Source organism: Bos indicus, chromosome 1, assembly GCF_029378745.1.
Source record: "Bos indicus isolate NIAB-ARS_2022 breed Sahiwal x Tharparkar chromosome 1, NIAB-ARS_B.indTharparkar_mat_pri_1.0, whole genome shotgun sequence".
In the NCBI taxonomy this organism is placed as follows: domain Eukaryota; kingdom Metazoa; phylum Chordata; class Mammalia; order Artiodactyla; family Bovidae; genus Bos; species Bos indicus.
In genome coordinates, this window is record NC_091760.1 from 125,336,094 (window position 1) to 125,358,117 (window position 22,024).

The 22,024-nt window shown below is 37.6% G+C and overlaps 1 long non-coding RNA gene across 6 annotated transcripts in view; it reads right to left on the reverse strand.

Annotated features, from left to right (window-relative positions):
- Positions 1-22,024, reverse strand: part of LOC109559500 (uncharacterized) — a 53,200-nt gene that overhangs the window by 15,871 nt on the left and 15,305 nt on the right. For 2 of the 6 annotated variants that reach the window (XR_011561421.1, XR_011561424.1), the window contains exons 3-5: positions 15,000-15,069; positions 14,828-14,884; positions 13,186-13,338 (exon numbers count right to left, since the gene is read on the reverse strand). This is a non-coding gene — a long non-coding RNA (uncharacterized lncRNA). Of the gene's footprint in view, positions 1-2,467; positions 6,481-6,501; positions 10,633-13,185; positions 13,339-14,827; positions 14,885-14,999; positions 15,070-15,740; positions 15,900-16,923; positions 17,111-22,024 lie in introns of those variants that run through there. The other 4 variants (XR_011561439.1, XR_011561410.1, XR_002180783.2 and 1 more) reach the window with 4 other exon arrangements.

Consider the following 22,024-nt stretch of genomic DNA (forward strand, 5'->3'; position numbering starts at 1 on the left):
TGAAGGCAGGAGGAGAAGCGGATGTCAGAGGATGAGATAGTTAGATGGCATAACCAATTCAATGGACATGAATTTGAGCAAAATCTGGGAGATAGTGAAGAACAGGGAAGCCTGGCTTGCTGCAGTCCATGGGGTTACAAAGAGTCAGACACAACTTAGCAACTGAACTACAAAAAGTTCATTTTTTTTTTTTACTTCTCTCTTTTGGAATGGCAATGTTCACCCTACCATTGTATTTTGGAAGCTCGCAACTTGTTTGATTTGAGAAGTTTAAAGTTGTAGAGGAATTTACTTCAGGATAAATTTTACCTTCTGTCTCATCCATATCTGATTTAGATGATAAATTAGATAAGACTTTGGATTTAGACTTCAGTGTTGATACTGCAACAAATTAAGACATTTTGAGTTGTTGGGATGAAATACATGTATTTTGCACATAAGAAGAACATTAATTTGGGGAGCTCAGGAATGGAAAGCTACCTACTGAATATTTGTGTTTCCTCAAAACTTGTATGTTGAATCCTAATTCCTAATATGATGGTATTCAAGGTGGGGACTTTGGAAGGTTATTAGGATCATAAGATTATTGCCTTTACAAATGAGAACTCAGAGAGCTCTCCTGCCCTTTCTTACTGTGTATGGACTTAGCAAGAAGACAGTCATCTATGAACCAGGTGGTAGACTCTCATCAGACAATAAATCTGCTGGTGCCATGATCTTGGTCTTTCTCTAGAATTGTTAGAAATAAATGTTTGTTTGTTTAAGTCACATAGTTTATGATAATTTTGGTATAGGAGCCAAAACTGACCTTTTTCACATTGATTTGGGGGGCAATGTTTTACCCTATAACCTCACTGCTGTGATAGATCGAGTCATTAATTTGTTCAAGTTCATACTTTTTATTAGAAAAGAGAAATAACTTCTAGGATCCTTTCATGCTGGGCTGGATACCAGAAGTCCCTGCTGAAATTATTTTTTCAGAAACACATTTTTGATTAGGGCTGAAAAGCAAGATTAAAGGTTATATTACCAGGTTAGTATGAGATTAATAGTATCCAAAGCACTAAATATTTATTCAACATGTATTTATTTGGTCCACTAAGTTGTGTATTAAGGCTCTAAAATTGTACTAGCTACTGAGAATATAACAGGAACCAGATACAATTATCATCCTCAAAAAGTTAGAGGCAAGCAAGATAGGAAAAACATGTAATTACATTTTGAAAAAGAAAAAAATTGTTCCAAATCTGATCTGAAAAAGAACATGCTTTGAGTGATATACGTCATATTGTCCTTTTGGGAGAAATTATTACTTCTGATTAACTTTTAAATAATTTCCATACAAACTTTAATAGCTAAAATGTTGCTCTGAGGAATCAAGTAACTCACCATCCAGATGACTCTCAGTTGAAAGTCTGATGAACTTCTACCAAATATTCTTTCCTTCTTTCTCTGATTCAACAAGGACTATCTAATCATTCTTTTGACTATAAAATCTCTCACCAAGAAAGAATCTTTAGCATATTCATAGGCCTTTTCCTCACAGCAAAGTTGTAATGAAACTTTGACACATGTTCATAACTAAATTGGCTGAAAAGCAGCACCAAGTGGCCCTCAACAGATAACTAGATGAAGAAGATGTGGTGTATATGCACAATGAAATATTACCCAGACATAAAAAGAGTGAAATATTGCCCTTTGCAGCAATGTGGATGAATCTGGAGAATACTATGCTTAGTAAATGAGTTAGACAGAGAAAAATAAATACTATATAATATCACTTTTATGTGGAATCTAAAAAATAATACAGATGAGATATATGTACAAAATGGAAACAGACTCACAGATAAGAGAAAACAAACTTGTGGGCTTCCCTGGTGGTGCTGTGGGTAGGAATCCACCTACCAGTGCAGCGGCAAGGGTTAGATCACTGCTTGGAAAGAGTCTACGTACTGTGGAGCAACATGCCCCGCAACTGCTGAGCCCACGCTCTAGAGCCCACAAGCCACAACCACTGGGCCTGTGTGCTGGAGCTTCTGAAGCCCGAGAACTTAGAGCCTGTGCTCCACAACAAGGAAGCCACCACGATGTGAGGCCCATGCACTGCAGCTAGAGAAAGCCCATGTGCAGTAACAAGGCTGACTGCAACCAAAAATGAAATTAATTCATTCATTAAAAAATCTTTAAAAGAAAAAAAAAGCCTAGGGTTACGAAAGGAGAGATAAATTAGAGGTATGGTACTAATAGATCCAAACTATTTTGTGTATAAAATAGATAAGCAACAAGGATATACTGTATAGCACAAGAAATTATAGCCATTCTCTTATAATAACCTATAATGGAGTATAATCTACAAAAATACTGAATCATTATGCTGTATATCTGAAACTAACACAGTATTGTAAATCAGCTATACTTCAGTTAAAAAAATAGAAAGAAAAGCATTATAATAAAAGCACACAGATCGGGGAGGCATTTGAATTTGGGTTGTAAGAGTGGGTGAGGTTGGGGATGGGGAAAATTTTTCCAGAAGTGACATCTAAATTAAATACTACAGAGTGAATAGAACAAAGGGCTGTGGGGAGATAAGAGGAATCTAAGAGTAGTAAAGACAAGAAACCTAGAAGAGGGAAAACATTATCTGTATAGCAGGCCTGTCAGATAGGGCAGGCCTGCCCTATCTATGTCCCTTGGCTTGAAAACATCCTTGTTCTCAGGGCACTCCCACCTCTTTGTACCTGCATCTCCACCTGAGACTTTTCCCCAGGACAGCAGAAGGCCATTCTTTCCTCTTTTGGGAAATGCTGGTAAAAAAAACTTGAGGACTGACATCTCCAATAGCAGCCCTGAACCAATGACAGAGTGGTGCAGTTAATATGAAAACACCCTAGTTCCTTCTCCTCCTATTTCCTTCAAGTGGGATAATTCTGATAAGTTTCCCAGAATTTCCCCAGGGATTTAGTTCCAATCCCCCCTTGTGGGTCTGGCTTCCTTTTCCTGTGCTGTTTTACTCAGCTCCCTACCAATGTTTTCCCTACTTTTCAAAATGCTTTCCCTCTAGCCCTTGTCACATGGTCTGCTCTGGGGAATCCAGACTATGCAGTCTTATTGAGTGAGTTGCAAGTGGCTGGACAACAGAGAAAATTTGTAATATCCAAAGAGGTTTAAGCAAGGTTTGGCCAGAGTATACAGGGCCCTAATTTACCAATTTAACATATAAAACAACAGAATGCTTGGGTAAGCTTTAATTTCAGATAAATACTAAGTAACATTATAGTATAAGTATGTTCCACCTATTGAAAAACTACTTATTATTTATCTGAAGTTTAGGCATCCTGCATTTTATCTGGCATTGCTACACAATCTAGAAAGGATTTGGAGTGTTATCTATAGGATACTTTGATTACAGCTTGAAACATGGATTTGGGAAAGGCTGGGGAGACCAGTGAGGAGGCCTGGGCCTGGAAAGGTCAGGGAGATGGGAAGAGTGAATAGAAAGCATAAGGGCACTTGGAAAGCTATCTGCACATCTCAGACTAGCTGCCAGGGCAACAGAACTCTCTCGCTGGACAGAATGGGAAAAGACTTCCAAAAAATGAGTTCAAGATGTCTGAAAATACCCCCCTAACTGTTTAGACAAAGATATCAAAGTAGCAGTAGAGGCCTCCTTCCCCTGCCTCACCTGTGCGCTGATGCCCATACAGTGAAGCACTCTTCTTTGGACCCAAACACCCAGCCCTCTAAATCAGGCTGTAGGGACCCTTTGGGCCTAAACCACTTGTCCTAAGCTGTTCTAAAGACCTGCATTAGAATGGACTCGGCTCAGCCTTTTCCCCAGACAAGCCTCTGACCAGATCTTCTGGGAATTACCAGCTGTGCATGGCAAAGAGCACTAAGGAAAAGCAAATTCTCTTGTTGGTCATTTTCTTTTTGTTACTGTGGCTTTACCCCGAGATGGACCTTGCCCTATCTGATAATTCCAGCCATGATGCCCACATGTCTCAGTGATCTCGCTGAAAATTCAACCTCATTATGGAGATGAATGGAGAGCATATTTTGCTTTATCATATGGCTTTCTCTGTGTAAAGAACTCTTCAGTTTCATTTCAACTTTCATGAAGGAAATTCTACTCCTGTGGGAATCTACTTCAAAAACAATATATTAAAAAAGAAGAAAAATGAAACCCATTTTACCAATGGTAGATTCTTTATCTGTTTCATACTGTTTCTTCAATTTGTAAAATGCGCACCAAAGACCATTAGGGAACATAATTTGAGTTTCTTTATAGGAAAGTTAAACTGTTGAAAGATTAAAAAAAGAGAAAAAACTGCATCAAAATGAAAACAGGCCTTCATCATTTTCTAACACCTGAATTTGATTATAACTTTCATTTCTGGAATTGCATAAGGCTATTTCTTCAAACTAAATTGTGAATACTTGTGTCAGACATTAGAAAGGCATATGCATGAATGGTTATCTAGAAGTCATCTGTTTTCTACCCACATTCACATACACACAGACACCACTGTATGAGTGATTTGAGTTAGCATGTAACTGGGAAGGGTTAATTTTGATCCCATATTGGATCTGTGTCTGTAAGTTTAACCCTTGTTTTGCCGCTTTTGTAATTATAGCAAATATAATGATCTACCTCAAGGAACTCTGCCCGCCTCCGCCTGACCCTTAAACTAAAGTGCCTTTGTTTAGCTCACAGGGAGATAACCTGACCCTGCCCACCTGTGAAGGACTGTGACATTCAGGCGTGGCTCAAAAATTCACATTTGGGAGGCCAGAATACAGATAGCTGTGGCATCCTTATTTATTAATATGGCATGAGATATTCCATTTCACACCACCTATGAAATGGCTATCAGGAAGTGAAACTAGCACATTCTCCTACCTGAGCCTTGCCATTTTAGGAGATATTTGCAAGAATTAAATGGTCTTTTTACTTTGTTTCCCCTCCTCTCATCTCTGATCCATAAAAGAACCTGGCATCCAGGCCCCAACAAGATGGTTATTTTAAGACGTTAGTCTGCTGTCTTCTTGGTCAGCCAGCTTTTCAAATAAAATCACATTCCTTGCCTCAACAACTCATCTCTCAGATCTATTGGCCTATCATGGGGTGAGCAACATGAGCTTGGACTCAGTAACAAGCAGAGCTGTTAATCACATTAAGCCATCCCACAGTAATCTTGGTACCCTAGGGTCTCTGATCTACTCTGTGCCAAGGATCATTTTTATTATTTACATATAGTATATGTTTAATTCTCATAATAACTTAATTCTCTCAGAAAACCTTCTCTACTTTACAGCTGTAGAAACTGAGACTTAGAAAAATTGAATAATTTTCCCAAGGTCACATAGTCAATAAATGACAGCTTTGTGCTGAATTTTGTCACCTCTAAAATGTATGTATATTTAGGTCCTAACCTCTAATATGTCAGAATATAACTGAATTCCTTCCTCTGCCTTTTATTCTATTCAGGCCTTCACTGGATTGGATGATGCCCACCAACATTGGAGAAGGCAATCTACTTTACTAAACCCACGGATTCAAGTGCAAATCTCATTCAGAAATTCTGTCAAATTTACCCAGAAATAATATTTATTCATTCCTCAGGTACTCTATGGCTAGACAAGTTGATACATAAATGTAACCATCTCAATTGAAGAGACAGATAGACACAGAGAATCAAAACTAGCTAGATCAGCAACCCATGAGAGCCTGTGCCAAGGTTGGAAAATTTAAGCTATAATTGATGAATTGTCAGAGGCTTAGTGTGGACAAATTTGAGAATTAAAAACTCCAAAGAGACCCAATCATAGAGAGAACCCACAGTATTGTGAGAGTTACCTCCAGGAGTTTCTACCAGGCCCTCATAGTGAATATCAGAGACAAATCTCATCATGCTTCCAGCAGTGGGAGGGGAAAAGGATTTTTCTGTATTTTCAAATACACCAGAGCATTCTGTTCTTTTTTTTATTTTAAGTGTTATTGAAGTATAGTTGATTTACAATTAGTTTCTGCTGTACAGCAAGGTGAATCAGTTATCAGTTCAGTTCAATTCACTTCAGTCGCTCAGTCGTGTCCGACTGTCTGCGACCCCATGAATAGCAGCACGCCAGGCCTCCCTGTCCATCGCCAACGCCCAGAATTCACTCAGACTCATGTCCATCGAGTCAGTGATGCCATCCAGCCATCTCATCCTCTGTCGTCCCCTTCTCCTCCTGCCCCCAATCCCTCCCAGCATCAGAGTCTTTTCCAACGAGTCAACAGTTTACATGAGGTGGCCAAAGTACTGGAGTTTCAGCTTTAGCATCATTCCTTCCAAAGAAATCCATTCAGAATGGACTGGTTGGATCTTCTTGCAGTCCAAAGGACTCTCAAGAGTCTTCTCCAACACCACAGTTCAAAAGCATCAATTCTTCAGCGCTCAGTTTTCTTCACAGTCCAGCTCTCACATCCATACATGACCACTGGAAAAACCAGTTATAAGTATATATATATCCACTCTTTTTACAATTCTATTCCCATATAGGTCATTAGAGAGTATTGGGTAGAGTTCCCTGTGCTATACAGTAGGTTCTTATTAGTTATCTATTTTATATATAGTAGTGTATATCTGTTAATCCCAATCTCCCAATTTACCCCTCCCTCCCACCTTTCCCCTTGGAGAGCATTCTGTTCCTAATGAATTTTGCCCTCAGGAGAAATTATTTTACCAGAACCTAACTTGCTTGGATTTTGTCAGAGCTTAATCTACTTGAAGGAAGGGAAATAACCAAATCCTACTGATTTAGCCTTCCATGTGGGAGAAACAGGAACATATGACTTTCCAGGTAAACTTCACCAAACATTTAAAGAAGAGTTGATACCTATTCTTCTCAAATATTCTGAAAAATTCAAGGTTAAGGAACACTTCCAAGCTTATTCTATGAGGCTAGTGTTACTGTGATACCAAAATCCAACAAAACACTCCAAAAAGAACAAAAACTTATAGGTCAATGTCTCTGATAAGCATAGATGCAAACCACCCCGCCCCAAATATTAGCAAACCAAATTCAACAATACATTAAAAAGATCATATGCCATGATTATTTGGAATATATTTCAAGGATGTAAGGATGCTTCAATACACACAAATCAACCAATCTGATGCACAGCATTAATGAAATGAAGGATAGAACTCACATGGTAACTTCCATAGATGCTTAAAAAGCATTTGACAAAATCCAACATCCATGTACAACAAAACTCTTAACAAAGTGTGTGTAGAGGAAATATCTCAACATAGCAACAGTTATATACAACAAACCCACAGCTAACATTATACTCGATGATGAAAAGCTGAAAGCTTTTCCTCTAAGATCAGGAATAGGACAAGAATGTGATCTCACTGAGGCAGAAGATCAATGTTGGAAGTCTTAGCTACAGAAATAAGCAAGGAAAAGAAATAAGAGCATCCAAATGGAAAGGGAAGAAGTTTCACTATAGAAATATAACTATTTGCAGACAACATGATATGATATATAGAAAATCATAAAGATATCAAAAGACTATTAGAACTAATAAATGAATTCAGTAAAGTTGCAAGATAAAATTAATATATAGAAATCTATTGCATTCTATACACTCATAACAAGCTATCAGAAAAATAAGAAAACAATCCCGTTTACAATTTTACTAAAAAGAATGAAGTACCTAGGAACAAATTTAACTGAGAAGGTGAAAGACCTGTACCCTGAAAACTGTAAGACATTGATGACAGAAACCGATAATTACACAAATAAATGGAAGAATATGCCATGCTCATGGATTGGAAGAACTAATATTGTTAAAAATATCCATACTACCAAAAGCAATCTATAGATTCAATGCAATTATTAAAATAATATCTTTCACAAAACTAGAACAAATAATTCTAAAATTTGTATGGAACCGCAAAAGACCCCAAATATCCAAAGCAAACTTAAGAACAAGGATGGAGGTATCACACTCCTTGGTTTCAAACTATACTACAAAATTATAGTAATCAAAGCATAATGGTACTGGCACAAAAACAGACATAAAAATCAGTGGCACAACAACAAAAAAATCAGTGGAACAGAGTAGAGAGCCAGAAATAAACCCACACTTATATGACTAATTAATCTATGACAAAAGAGGCAAGAATATGCAATGAGGGAAAAATTAAGCTCTTGAATAAATAGTGCTGGGAAAATTACACGCAAAAGAATCAAATCAGACTACCTTCTCACACTACACACAAAAATAAACTCAAAATCAATTAACAATTTAAACATAAGACCCGCAACCATAAAACTTCTGGAAGTAAACATAGGCAGTATGCTGTTTGACATTAGTTTTACCAATAATTTCAAGGGTTTTTTTCCCAAAGGCAAGGGAAACAAAAGGATGGGACTACATCAAACTAAAAAGTCTTTGCATAACAAAAGAAACTATCAAGAAAACAAGAAAGCAGCCTTCTAAATGGAAGAAGGTATTTGCAAATAACATATCTGATAAGGGATTATAAAATCCATTTGTAATATGCAAAATATACAAAGAACTCATATAATGCAATATCCAAAACAAAACCTGATTAAAAAATAGGCAAAGGATCTGAATAGATATCTTTCCAAAAAACAAACACAAATGGCCAACAGACACATGAAAAGATGCTGAACATTGCTAATCATCAGAAAAATGCAAATCAAAACCACAATGAGATATCACCACACCTGTCAGAATAGTAATTATAAAAAATATAATCAATAACAAGTGTTGGTGAGGATATAGAAAAAAGAAAACCCACATGCACTATAGACAGAATGTAAATTGGCACAACCACTATGGAAAACAATATATAGATTTTTCAAAATATTAAGTTTAAAAATACCATACAATCCAGCAGTTCTACTCCTTGGTATTTTTCTGAAAGAAAACAAACCATTAATTTGAAAAGATATATGCACTCCTACGTTCACTGCAGCATTCTTTGCAAAAGTTAAGACATGAATATGGCCTAGGTGTCCATAAATTGTTGACTAGATAAAGAAGATATAGTATATATATATCTATAATGGAACGTTACTCAGCATTAAAAAAGAATGAAATCTTACCATTAGCAGCAATCTGGATGAACCTATAGGGTATTATGCTATGTGAAATGTCACTTATATATGAAATCTAACAAAACAAATGAACACACACACACACAAAACAGAAACACACATACCAATAAAGGAAATAAACTAGTTGTTGTCAGAGGGCAGGGAAGTGGGATAAATGAGCAAAATAGGTGAAAGGGATTAAGAAGTACAACTTCTAGTTATAGAATAAAAAAGTCATGAGGATGTAATGTACAGCACAAAGAATAGTATTGTGATAACTTTTACAGTGACAGATGGGAACTATACTCATAATGGTGATTACTTCATAATGTATAAAAGTGTTGAATTACTAGAACTGAAACAAATATTACTTCGTAAGTCAACAAAACTCCAATAAAAATTGAAATAATAGTTGTGAGATTTAAAAGGAAAAAGAAAAACCAGAGCTGAATAGCCAAGAACTGTGAGACAACTATAAAATGTAACATCTAGAAAGATTAGGAAGAGATAAAGAAACAGAAAAGAACATTGAAGCAGTTATGGCCGAGAATTCCCCAAATTATTGTCAGACACCAAACCAGATTCAATAAGCATAAAGAACATGAAACAGAATAAATGTCAAAAATACCTACACTTAGACATAGCATACTCAAGTTTCAGAAAATGAAAGAGCAAGAAAAATCTTGAGAGAAGCCAGAAACAAAAAAAAACCTTACCTTTAGAGGAGCAAAGAAACCTTGCAAGGAAGAAGAGCATGGAGTAAAACATTTGAAGTCTAGACAAAAACAAAATGAAAGAACTACCCAGAATCCTGTACACTGGAAGACTAGGCTTCAAATAAAGGAGAAATACTTTCTCACACAAACAAAAGTTGAAGGAATTTGTTTCCAGTAGACCTACCTTGCATGAAATATTACAAGAAGTTCTTTAGAGAGAAGGAAAATGATAAAGATCAGAAATTCAGATCTGCATAAAGGAACACCATTGAAGAATGAATTTGGGAAGATAAAATAATTTCACTTTTATTTTTAATCTAACCATTTGTTCAAAATAATAAAAGCAACAATGTATTGAATTATAACTTTACATATCAGTCAGTTCAGTCGCTCAGTCGTGTCCAACTCTGCGACCCCATGAACCTCAGCACACCGGGCCTCCCTGTCCATCACTGACTCCCAGAGTCCAACCAAACCCATGTCCATTGAGTCTGTGATGCTATCCAACCATCTCATCCTCTGTCATCGCCTTCTCCTCCTGCCCTCAATGTTTCCCAGCATCAGGGTCTTTTCAAACGAGTCAGCTCTTCACGTCAGGTGGCCAAAGTATTGGAGTTTCAGCTTCAACATCAGTCCTACCAGTGAACAACCAGGACTGATCTCCTTTAGGATGGACTGGTTGGATCTCCTTGCTGTCCAAGGGACTCTCAAGAGTCTTCTCCAACACCACAATTCAAAACATCAATTCTTCAGTGCTCAGCTTTCTTTATAGTCCAACTCTCACATCCATACATGACCACTGGAAAAACAATAGCCTTGACTAGATGGATCTTTGTTGACAAAGTAATATCTCTGTTTTTTAATATGCTGTCTAGGTTGGTCATAACTTTCCTTCCAAGGAGTAAGCGTCTTTTAATTTCATGGCTGCAATCACCATCTGCAGTGATTTTGGAGCCCAGAAAAATAAATTCTGCCACTGTTTCCACTGTTTCCCCATCTATTTGCCATGAAGTGTTGGGACCAGATGCCATGATCTTAGTTTATGTATAGATTTTATGAATTATGGCAATGACACAATGAATTGGAAAGAGAAATTAGAAATATTTTATTATTATAAGGTCATACACTATCTGTGAATTGCTACAGTGTTATTTGAAAGTGGATTTGGACTAATTGTAAATGTATCTTCACCAAAGAAGATATACAGATGACGAAAAGCATATGGAATGATGTTCCACATCATATGTCACCAGGAAATTGCAAATTAAAGCAATGATGAGATATCCCTACAGACCTATTATAAAGGCCAGAATTTAAAACACTGACAACACCAACTGCCTGTGAGGATGTGGAGTAAGAGAGACTCTCACTCATTGTTGGTGGGAATGCAAAGTGGTACAGCCACTTTGGAAGACAGTTCGGTAGTTTCTTATAAAACTGAACATACTCTTACCATAATCATACTCTTTGGTATTTATTGAAAACATTTTTGTTGTTTACTTGATAAGTTGTGTCCAACTTTTCTGCAACCCTATGGACTGTAGCTTATGTCTACACAAAAAAACCTGCTTAAAGAGGTTTAAAACAGCTTTATTCATAATTGCCAAGACTTTCAAGAAACTAGGATATCCTTCAGTAAGTGAATGGATAAATAAACTGTGGTACATCTAAACAACACAATATTATTCAATGCTAAAAAGAAATAAGATACTAAACCACAGAAAGACATGGAAAAACCTTAAATACATATTAGTAAATTAAAGAAGACAAACTGAAAGCTACATACTACATGATTCCAACAGTATGATACTCTGAATAAGGCAAAAATATGGAAACAGTAAAAGATCAGTGATTGCCAGGGACTGGCGGTAGTGGGGTGGGATGAATAGGCAGAGCCTATCCCAGAGGAATTTTAGGATAGAGCAATGATTCTGTGTGATACCACAATGGTGGATAGATGTTATACATTTGTCAAAACTCACAGACTATACACCACGACAAATGAAACAATGTGAACTACAGACTTTGAGTGACAATCCCTGGTGGCTCAATGGTAATGAATTTGCCTGCAATGAAGGACCTGCGGGAGACGCTGGTTCGATCCGTGAGTTGGGAGGTTCCCCTGGAGGAGGAAATGGCTACCTACTCCAGTATTCTTGTCTGGGAAATCTCACAGATAGAGGAGCCTGGCTGGCTACAGTCCATGGGGTTGCAAAAATTCGGATGTGTTTGAGTGTGCATGCATGCATATGTAGCATAGGTTCATCGTTTGTAAATAATGTACCTCTCTAGTGTGGGAGGTTCATAATGGATGTGGTTGTACATGTGTTAGAACAGGAGGTATATGAGAGCTCTCTGTACTTTCCACTCAATTGTACTATGAATCTAAAATTGCTCTAAAAAAGGAGTTTATTAATTAAGAAATTTATTTGTACAGAGATTTTCTTTTTCCCCCCTTTTGTCTCCAAAAGCCTCGTCAGATCCAGTCATTTCCCAAGGTGAGAATAATGGAAAAGGCCTTTTAGTAAAGCTGACTAAAAGAGCTGCTAAAAAGATTTTATCCAGGTAGTGTTTACCTTGCAGTTACCTCCTAATACAGGATTAGAATCTCTTTCCGTCCCTAGCTCTGTCTGGCTAGGAACAATCTAACTCAAGAGGTTAAACCTTTGGTTTAACCTTTGATTAAAGAAGAGAGTGGACTCTGAAAGATAGTGAAGAAAATATTGCATGATCCCATCTGTGTGCAATGTCCAGAATAGGCAAATCCATAGTGACAAAAAATAGATTAGTGGTAGTCAGGGTCTGTGGGAAAAGGGCCACAGCTAAGGAATGTGGGTTTTTGGAGGGAGTGATGAATATGTCCTAAAATTAATTTTTGTGATGGTTGCACAAATCTGTGACTATACTAAAAACCATAGAAGTATATTATATGGTTTATAATTTATATTCCAATAAAATTGTTTTTGAAAAAGGAAGGCAAGGCAAAACAAGAGCTAAAATGACCAAGGAGTGGGAAAAAGGAGAGGGACAGGAAAGATAAAATCAAAAGGGGCAAAGTTTCCTGGTCATCCTGCAATGTCCAGCCTCAGAGGAATGACCACATGGGTATGCCTTAGCATTTTAAATTTTGAGCTTCAAGTTTTTAAGGAAATACAGACAAGAGTGAAGAAGTCAACTCTGAATCTCAGTGCTTCTGTGAGCCATGTAGAGATTGCAATAATCAACTTGAACCCAAGAGACAGTTTTGCACATGCTTCTGGACTCTCTCTGTGTGCCTGTCTATCTAACGGTGGTTGTTTGGGATCCATCTGTTTTTACTACAAAGGGAAACTCACAGTAGAGAGTTACTTACTTTTGAATTCCTCTTGATGTTTTAAATTTTAAGGTAGGATCAAACATAAACCTCAGAGAACTGTGTACTCATATTGTATTCTTTAGTCATCATAAATTGCTTGTAGTTAGTTGGGTTTTGTTGTTTTGCCATCTGCCTCCATTGAAGAATGCACTGAAAAAACAATCTTTAAAATTCAGCATCATCTTTATTGAGTCCACAAGACCTGATATCAAAAGCACCTGAAGCTCTTATCAAATGCACAGATGCAAAGATAGTGAATTATAATCCTGAGACTGCAACCAGAAATATGATTCTATATGTTAACATATAATTATATGTTAACAAAGGCTTCTTCTGTTGCATTTCCCAGCTGAAAACTACTGTGGTACATCACCTTTTCCTTCTTTATAACACCCCAGAAATGTTTTTGAGAAAAAAGTTGAAGTCCAGAAATAAAGTTATTTAGAGAGTGAGAAGGCTTGGATAAGATGGCAGATCTCTTGAGTCTTCACTCAGTGTTTTTCTTACCACACCATATCGATGTCACTTACTGATCTGCTAATTTTTAGGGATCAATAAAGGAGAGTCAGTGCTTCTCATTCCATGTAAATACTAACCTGAGGGAAATACTGTGGCTTACCCAAGACTTTAGAATTAGGAAGACCTTACCAACTGAGATTAGCACATGAAAGGAGTTGGGAACTGCAGGGCCTTGAGTCATCAGGTGTGAAACAGTCCAGAAGTTCACAGGCCTTTGCTTCATTGCCTGCTGGGTTAGTCTGACCTTCCTCCAATCTATCCCTAAAATTCCAATCTCTCCACCTTTCAATGGGAGCACCTCTTAGAAATATGAGATGCCTTATATTTCTGTGGAGAAGCTCCATATGATATAAGCATTTTCAAAGAAAAGACAGTTCTTTGAAGAACATTTTATTGATGGGATTTTTCCCCCTAAGAAATAAAAGGTTTAATTTGAAAAGCCCAGATATTAGATGGAATTATTCATACTTTGGGGTTTCCAGGGACCAAAAAATGTGCAAAATCACAATACTCAGAAGGGTAATTTATTTATATTATATGTCAATTAGCAATATGTAGATGTCCCAAAATTGGTTATAGTTATATACTGCAATGGGAATTCCCTGGCCACTCAGTGGTAAAGAATCTGCATACAATACAGGAGACAGGGGTTTGATCCATGGGTCGGGAAAATCCTCTGGAGAAGGAAATGCCAACCCACTCCAGTATTCTTGCCTGGGAAATCCCAGAGACAGAGGAACCTGGCAGGCTACAGTCCATGGGGTCACAAGAGTTGGAAACGATTTAGCAACTAAACAGCAACAACAGATATACTGCAATAACTTCTAATCTGTTACTCATGTAATGACAATGACAAATTGCAAATTACAAAATGCAACAACGACAAACCTGATTCTTCTTGACTGAGACTGCTTCCATTCTGGTTCACTTATTCATTTTTTTCTCTCTACGCACACACTTGCACACACAAACAGGGCATTTCAGTCACTCAAAGCTACAGCAGTTTGGAGATCAAAGTCTCTACATGTTCAGGTTAGAAGTTCTCTTGAATAGTTAAAACTAGTGTGAAATCACTTAAATTTCCATAAATTTCATTTGCTTTTTTCAAGACACATCTTACCTGGCTCATCAAGATGGAGTGGTAAGGAAATTGCTTGAGATTAATATTCAAATGGTCCTAGAAATAAACCAACAAGTTGAATTAAAGGTAATATGCATTTGTAGCAATTGTTCAACTACTTAGATTCAGTTTTTTTGATTCCAGAATTTATGCAACTGAATATAGGGCCCACCTTACAGTTTGTGGTCTGCTCCTTAGATTGATAATGCTTTGGGTTGTATTGTCGGTTTAAATTCTTGAGCCTTAAAGGGAAATAATGCAAATGTGACCAAGTTAGACAAGTTACCTTACTTCTCAGAATCTGTTCCCCACCTATTAGTTTCTCATCTTTCAAGTTTGTAGTGAGAAATGGAGATCATTGATGTGAATCACTAAGTATAGTGACTGGCATATTAGAGAAAGTTATTGTTATTAATGATACTAACAAAGAAACTTTTGCTCAGCCATGATTAAAAAAATCAACTGGTTTTATAGCACAAGTAGAACAATTTTAATTAGAAATTACTTTCCATTTTGTTCTACAAGCAGCACCTCTATTTTCCTTGAAATCCCTAAGAATTATCAAACAGTTCCTGAGTATTTACAGTCCAAAATTTTCTGTAAAATTATGTATTGATAATATAGCATATTGACACAGCTTTTTTCAACATAATAGTGCCTCATTTCTGCACAAATAAAGTAATGTTATATTGACTGACACCTTTTGTAGAAGCAAATGTAGGAGCCAATGAATAAGCTGATCCATAACCTCTTTATTAGCAAAATTTGTTTTGATATCCTTTACTTTAACACATTTTATAATGTGCCAAAATTTTCTTCTTCCTTTCTGGTTGTGTATGGTCACTTTTTGATATTCTTCTGGCATTTTTTGTACTAGAACACCTGTCACTAGCAATACATTTTTTTAATAGACCTTATTTTTTTTTAAGCAGTTTTAGCTCTTTTGACATCAGTCCTGAGGAAACTTTGATGATACAGTTGCTTCCTTACTCCACCCGAGTTGGCACAGATGAGAAGATCACTGTTGTTGGTTGTAAGCTGCTTAGTTTTACAGCCAATGATGGTGACACAACTGCAAAAACCAAAATAAAAGAAATATTTCTTCCAGGTTCTCATGAGTGGATTATAGTATATATAAAGATAAAGATAATTGCACATTTTAAAATATTTTGTTGAAAATAAAAAAGCTGTAACCATAACAAAAGATCACAAAAATGGCAGTCAATGTTGTTATCTTTTTCTTCTGGTTCATCTAGTATTCAAAAATGAAATACTGATAATGCATATTGTGATATTCTATAACTTCTTATTAGGATGTATTTCCAGAAATTGATGTCTCTAAAATCAAAAGCTTTTAACAAGATCTACAAACATTAATATTGAAGTATTGTACTAGTTCTGACTGCCATAACAAGTACCAGAGACTGGATGGCTTAAATAACAGAAATTAACTTCTCACATTCTGGAGGTTGGGAAGTCCAAGAACAAGATGCAGGAAAAGTCAGTCCCTGGTTATGGCTTCCTGGATTGCAGGCAGCTGCCTTCTTGCTGTACCCTCACATGGTAGAGAGACAGACAAAGAAGGATCTAGCTTCCTCTTCTTATAGGACTACCAATCCTATTGGATTAGAACCTCAGTCCTACAACCTCATTTAACCTTGGTTACCTCCTAAAATCTCTATCTCCAAGTACAGTCACATTGCAGATTAGCACTCAATTCTATGAATTCTGTGGGAACACAATTCAATCCATAGCAGGTATGTTCCCTGGTAGTTCAGCTGGTAAAGAATCCACCTGCAATGCAGGAGACCCCGGTTCGACTCCTGGGTCAGGAAGATCCCCTGGAGAAGGGATAGGCTACCCACTCCAGTATTCTGTCCTGGAGAATTCCATGGATTGTATAGTCCATGGGGTTGCAAAGAGTTGGACATGACTGAGCAACTTTCACTTTTACTTTCTAAAATAGAATAGGAAGGGAGGGCAAAAAATGAGGGAAGGGAGAGAAATTTTTCAGGGTGTGAAGATATAACTGTTGGTGTCTTGGTCTTTTCAGCTTCTGAATGAGCTGCCCTTAACTTTATGGCCTTAAGTTTTACCACTACAAGCAGCCATTAGCTGTAAGAAACATTTCCTGGCAGTCTGTCCCACACAAAGGTGTAAGCTAGCATCTTCTAGCAAGTTTCCACAGAATTCTCTGTTAGCTGGCATTGTTATAGCAACCGGAGTGCCAATGGAGGCAGTCATGGTCTTCATCATCAAGTATCACTATGGCAACAGGAGTCTCTGGAAAGTAAAAGTAAAAAAAAAAAAAAAAAAAAAACCTTAAACTGTCAACTGGAATCAAAGAGGTTTGTGAAGGAAAAAAGGTGGAGGCTGAAATGAACATGAGGCTGGAGCAAGGGGCAGAGCAAAGAGAAATGATTGTACAGAAGCTGAACAAACAAGAGAGAAAGGAAACAATAAGCAAAACAGAGGGCAGAGACATGGCTCACATAAGAAATAAGGCAGGAAAAAACATATTCACACAAAATGGTGAAAAGTGTTCCCCAGTGAAGGATTTGTAATATTTATTGATTTAATAAACATAGGATAGTAAGGTCTATGTTGTTGGAACTATCCAGTATGTTACTATTGCTATTTTTTCATGTATTTATTTTTTAATTGAAGGATAATTGTTTTATAGAATTTTGTTATTTTCTGTCAAACATCAACATGATGTCACTATTACTATTAAAGAAATATTTAGAATGAGGCCACAAGATAGTAAGAAAGGATAAACCAATTTATGGAGTACTTTTGGCATAGCATCCTGCTGACTAGGAATTCTTGTAATACTTGATGTTCAGAGGCACCACACTTAAATGTGCTTCTTTCTTTATTGGACAATGTGATTGCTTCAGACAAGGGCATATTGCCATTTGGTCCATTACAAATATATATTTCCTTCATTAGAGGTTCTAAGTGGATGTTGTTTTCCAAGAGAGAATTAAGGTAATTACTCTAATACTATTAAAAAGTAAGTGGTAATGTCATTGGGCATAAAACATTTTTCACTTAATATTTTCTATTTTATTAGTGCTCAGACATTGAAGTTTTTCATGGCCCAATATTAATTTTTGTAAAGGGAAAAAGATCTACTTTATGAAAATGTGTCACTAAATGTTGATACATTTTTTTTTAGAATTAAGAGATGATTTTGAGAAATGAGAGATTAAAGAATAAAAATAGAGATAGGAAAAGATGTGAGATGGTGCAATCATAAAGAAATAAAACAAATGAAAAATAACAAAAGCTTGAGATTAAAACAGAAAAAAACCAGCAGTCTTGGTGCTTTGCAGAACTCTGTTCTCAAGAATTTTTGTTGTTGTTGTTCAGTTGCTGAGTCATGTCTGACTCTTTGTGACCCGTGGATTGCAGCTCGCCAGGCTTCTCTGTCCTTCACCATCTCCCAGAGTTTGCTCAGACTCATGTCCATTGAGTCAGTGATGCTTTCTAACTAAGAATTTTAATAGGATTTTAATTTTTCCTGATTTTTACTTTCACGACAACTATTTCTTTCAAGCACCTGTATTTCATGTGTCATTTGCTAACTTGATAAGGAGTGGTTTGTGGCCATTTCTCTTCTGCTCAGAAAAATGTCAGCTGCTTAACACTAGAGAGGAGCAAACCTCATCAGGAAGGCCCACATTTTAGTAGCCATTGGCCCCCATGACCTGTTCCCACTGGAAGTACAGACCAAGCTCCTGAGCAGATCATAGGAGAGATACCCATCTGGTCTCTCAGATCCTTCCCCAAAGCTTGGATGACAGCAGTGATAATGCCTTTTTGTCAAAGTTCATGATTAGAAAACCAATGCAAAGTTTTTACTAGATGACACACACTTTCAAACAAAGTTTATTTTTCTTTTGAATATTAGTTATGTTTTAATTTTCCCCTATTTTTCTAACAACACATACACCAAGCATCATCATTTATAGAAAATGTATAAAGTTTTATGAAAAGCATAAATTAAATAGCCAACTTTTAATATTCCAGATACTTAAGAAATGAAACAAAAGTGAGATAGCATGCAAACAGAAGTCAAATTATGGATTATAACTTAAAAAAAGACACCTTTTTTGTGAAGTATAATATATAAGCACAAACTACCTAAAAATCATAAATGCATTGTTTGATGAATTATCACATAGTGAACATACCTGTTTAATCACCCAAATCATGCTGTGGAACATTATACTTTTCTAGTGGTTTTCTGATTGTGTCAGAAAAGAATTTTGACATATTTTAAAACCACATCCATTTACATTATAAGATGGATAAGCAAAATGAAAATATTCTATTCCATCTTCTAAGAATTTATTGTACCATGTGCAGAGAGAGACCCCTGCTGGAACGATTTTTTTTTAAAGACAATGTCTGAACCAACCCAAGGAAATTATTTTTTGGGGAAAAAAAAGCTGCCACCAGTTCTTATAGCACCCTTGTAAAAATTAGAAGGTGCCCATTTTTTAGTACCCCTTACTTATCTCTGCCAGGAGATTGATTTACTATACTTATGTTAACAAATTAACATTTGTTAAGAGCAGCCCAGAATACTGAACGGTGAGCCACAGTTCAGCAACAGATCCAAGAGAAACTGAAATAAAGAAGTTATTGTTCACAAATCCTGGAGGAAATGCCCAGTACATCTCAACAGGCCACATACAAGGGTCAAGTCAGAAAGAGAGAGGCAAGATCTTGGCACATACCTCGATTAAGCACTGGTGAAGTGCTTTGGGATTTCCAAACAAGGGCCAGATTGACCAATTCAAACCAAAAGAGCTGGGTTTTGGTAGGTCCCATGAGGGTCTTACCTAAGGGGCACATAAGGCTAACCAGGCTCTGGGAGGCAGGGGAAATCTGATCACAAGGGCTGTTGGAGAAGTCATGTGAGGAACTGTTTTTTGCTTCTGATTCTATTGTCTGCTGCTGTCTGGGGCAAATACTTGTATGGCAGATCTAGTGTCCATTTAAAGTTACAGTAGGCTTCTTTGGTGAACAAAATGGATGTGGAAGCAACAATACTATAGAGTAGCTTAGCAAAATTCTCAATACCTTAGTTTGTTGAAACAAAACACATTTCTTCTATCTGCCAGAAAAAAGTGTTGCAATAACTCTAGGATGTCTGCAGTGGGAATGATGCCCCTTTATATGTGGTTCCCCTAAGGATTGCAGACCTGCATAATGGTATACAGCGTTTATGGTCATGAGAAAAAGATGCAATATGTTAGCATGCCTTGGAAATCCCCAGAAGTATTTGAGTGCGAGAAACTGCTAATGGAAGTAAGTTAGGACTGGCTAAAGAGAACATTACTACTTTTGTTTGCATGCATGAATGATGTTTTTAAACAGTTACACGGAATGTATATTAATGCCAGACTAGGCATTAATATAGATGACTACATAGACGCTATAGTCCAGTGCATCTACAGTCATCAGAAAGTCCCCTGTGAAGACAGTCTAAGACTTTTCCCCAGACACTTCTTTAAAAAAGAAAGACCGAGATGTCTGGTCACCTTGTTCAAATCCAAAGAACTGGATCCTTGTTGACTCTGGCTTAATCTTCCTCTGTCCTGAAAGATGTAAGATGTCTAGCATTTTCTGTTTATTTCTGAAATCATCTATTCTTACTTTTCAGGCAGCAAAGAATTGGAACGCTAACTGAGGTGACCAATGCCAGGGCTAGATGTGAGAGCTATCTGGTTGGCCTGTGGACTATGAAATGCAAAGAGAAATGAATTCTGCTTTGGCGAATGGGGGTAGCTAGTAAGATTGGATTGATACGGAATATTTGATCTCATGGGGAAAATGGGAACAACAAGCATATGAGAAGCAGAGAGTCTAGAACAGATGAAAACTGATTTGGCAGGGTCAGGAGGTGAAAGTGGAGAAGATACCTTGGGTTGATGCTGCAAGAGAAGACAACCCACATGGAGAAACCCAAGGGAGAGTAGGGTACTACAAGGTTAAGCTGGTTCAGAGGGGAAATTTGTCACCTCTGTGATTGTTCAGAATCCAAACAGCATTTTTAAAAATTCATTTGGCTGCTCCACATCTTAATTGTGGCACATGGGATCTAGTTCCCTGATCAGGGGTTGAACCCTGGCCCCCTGCACTGGAAGCAAAGAGTCTTAACAACCAGACCACCAGGGAAGTCCCCAGAATCCAAACACTTTTCCTAGCTGAGGTTAATTCCAAATAGATGAGAGACAGGACTCCCCTTCTCACCAGAGGATCATAAATGAGGCGGTGGCACTCTTCCAGCTTACTGACGTGGGACATGAGCATTGCAACCCAATATCAACCATCTGACTGCTCCAGCCTGGAAATGTGAAAGCTAAGGGTATGACACTGACATAGCACTGGTTCCCTAGACAAAAGGGCCTAGAAGAAAATCTTAGATGCCAAGTTGTTGTTGTTGTTGTTGTTGTTGTTTTAATTTGCCAGGGAAACAAGAGTGAGGAGAAAAGAAGAAGTGGAGTAGAGCAGGAGGAAAGAAAATACAAAGTGGTGGACTACAGATCTGGCCACAGCTTCTCAAGAAGATACCATTGGTAGCTTCGTTTATGTGAGACACAACTACAGTGTGTGCCCAGAGGTCAGTCTCAGAACAGCCCAACAGGGGCAGAGAAGAGGAAGAACTACCAAAGTCCTCCTCATTTGGGTATTAACTCTCCTGCACTTTAGGCTGTGTTAACCTGCTCTCAGGAGCAAAAGCTCAGCATTTGTGGACAGATTGGACCAGCCCTGGACCTGCTTTGGCCATGCAAAACCTAACCCCGTCTCCAGGGAGACTGATAAAGTAGATGGTAGTAGAGATGTGTTGACATTTGCAACAAAGTGTTTAGCACCACAGAAAGAGCATGAACCCTCTTTGGAGCTGGGTAGGCTGCAGTCCATGGGGTCGCTAAGAGTTGGACACGACTGAGCGGCTTCACTTTCACTTTTCACTTTCATGCATTGGAGAAGGAAATGGCAACCCACTCCAGTGTTCTTGCCTGGAGAATCCCAGGGACGGGGGAGCCTGGTGGCTCCCATCTGTGGGGTCGCACAGAGTCGGACACGACTGAAGTGACTTAGCAGCAGCAGCAGCAGCAAGCCAGGCAAGTGGCTCAGGCCTGAGGGCATGAGGGCTCAGTAGCCCTGGGGTGGCACCAG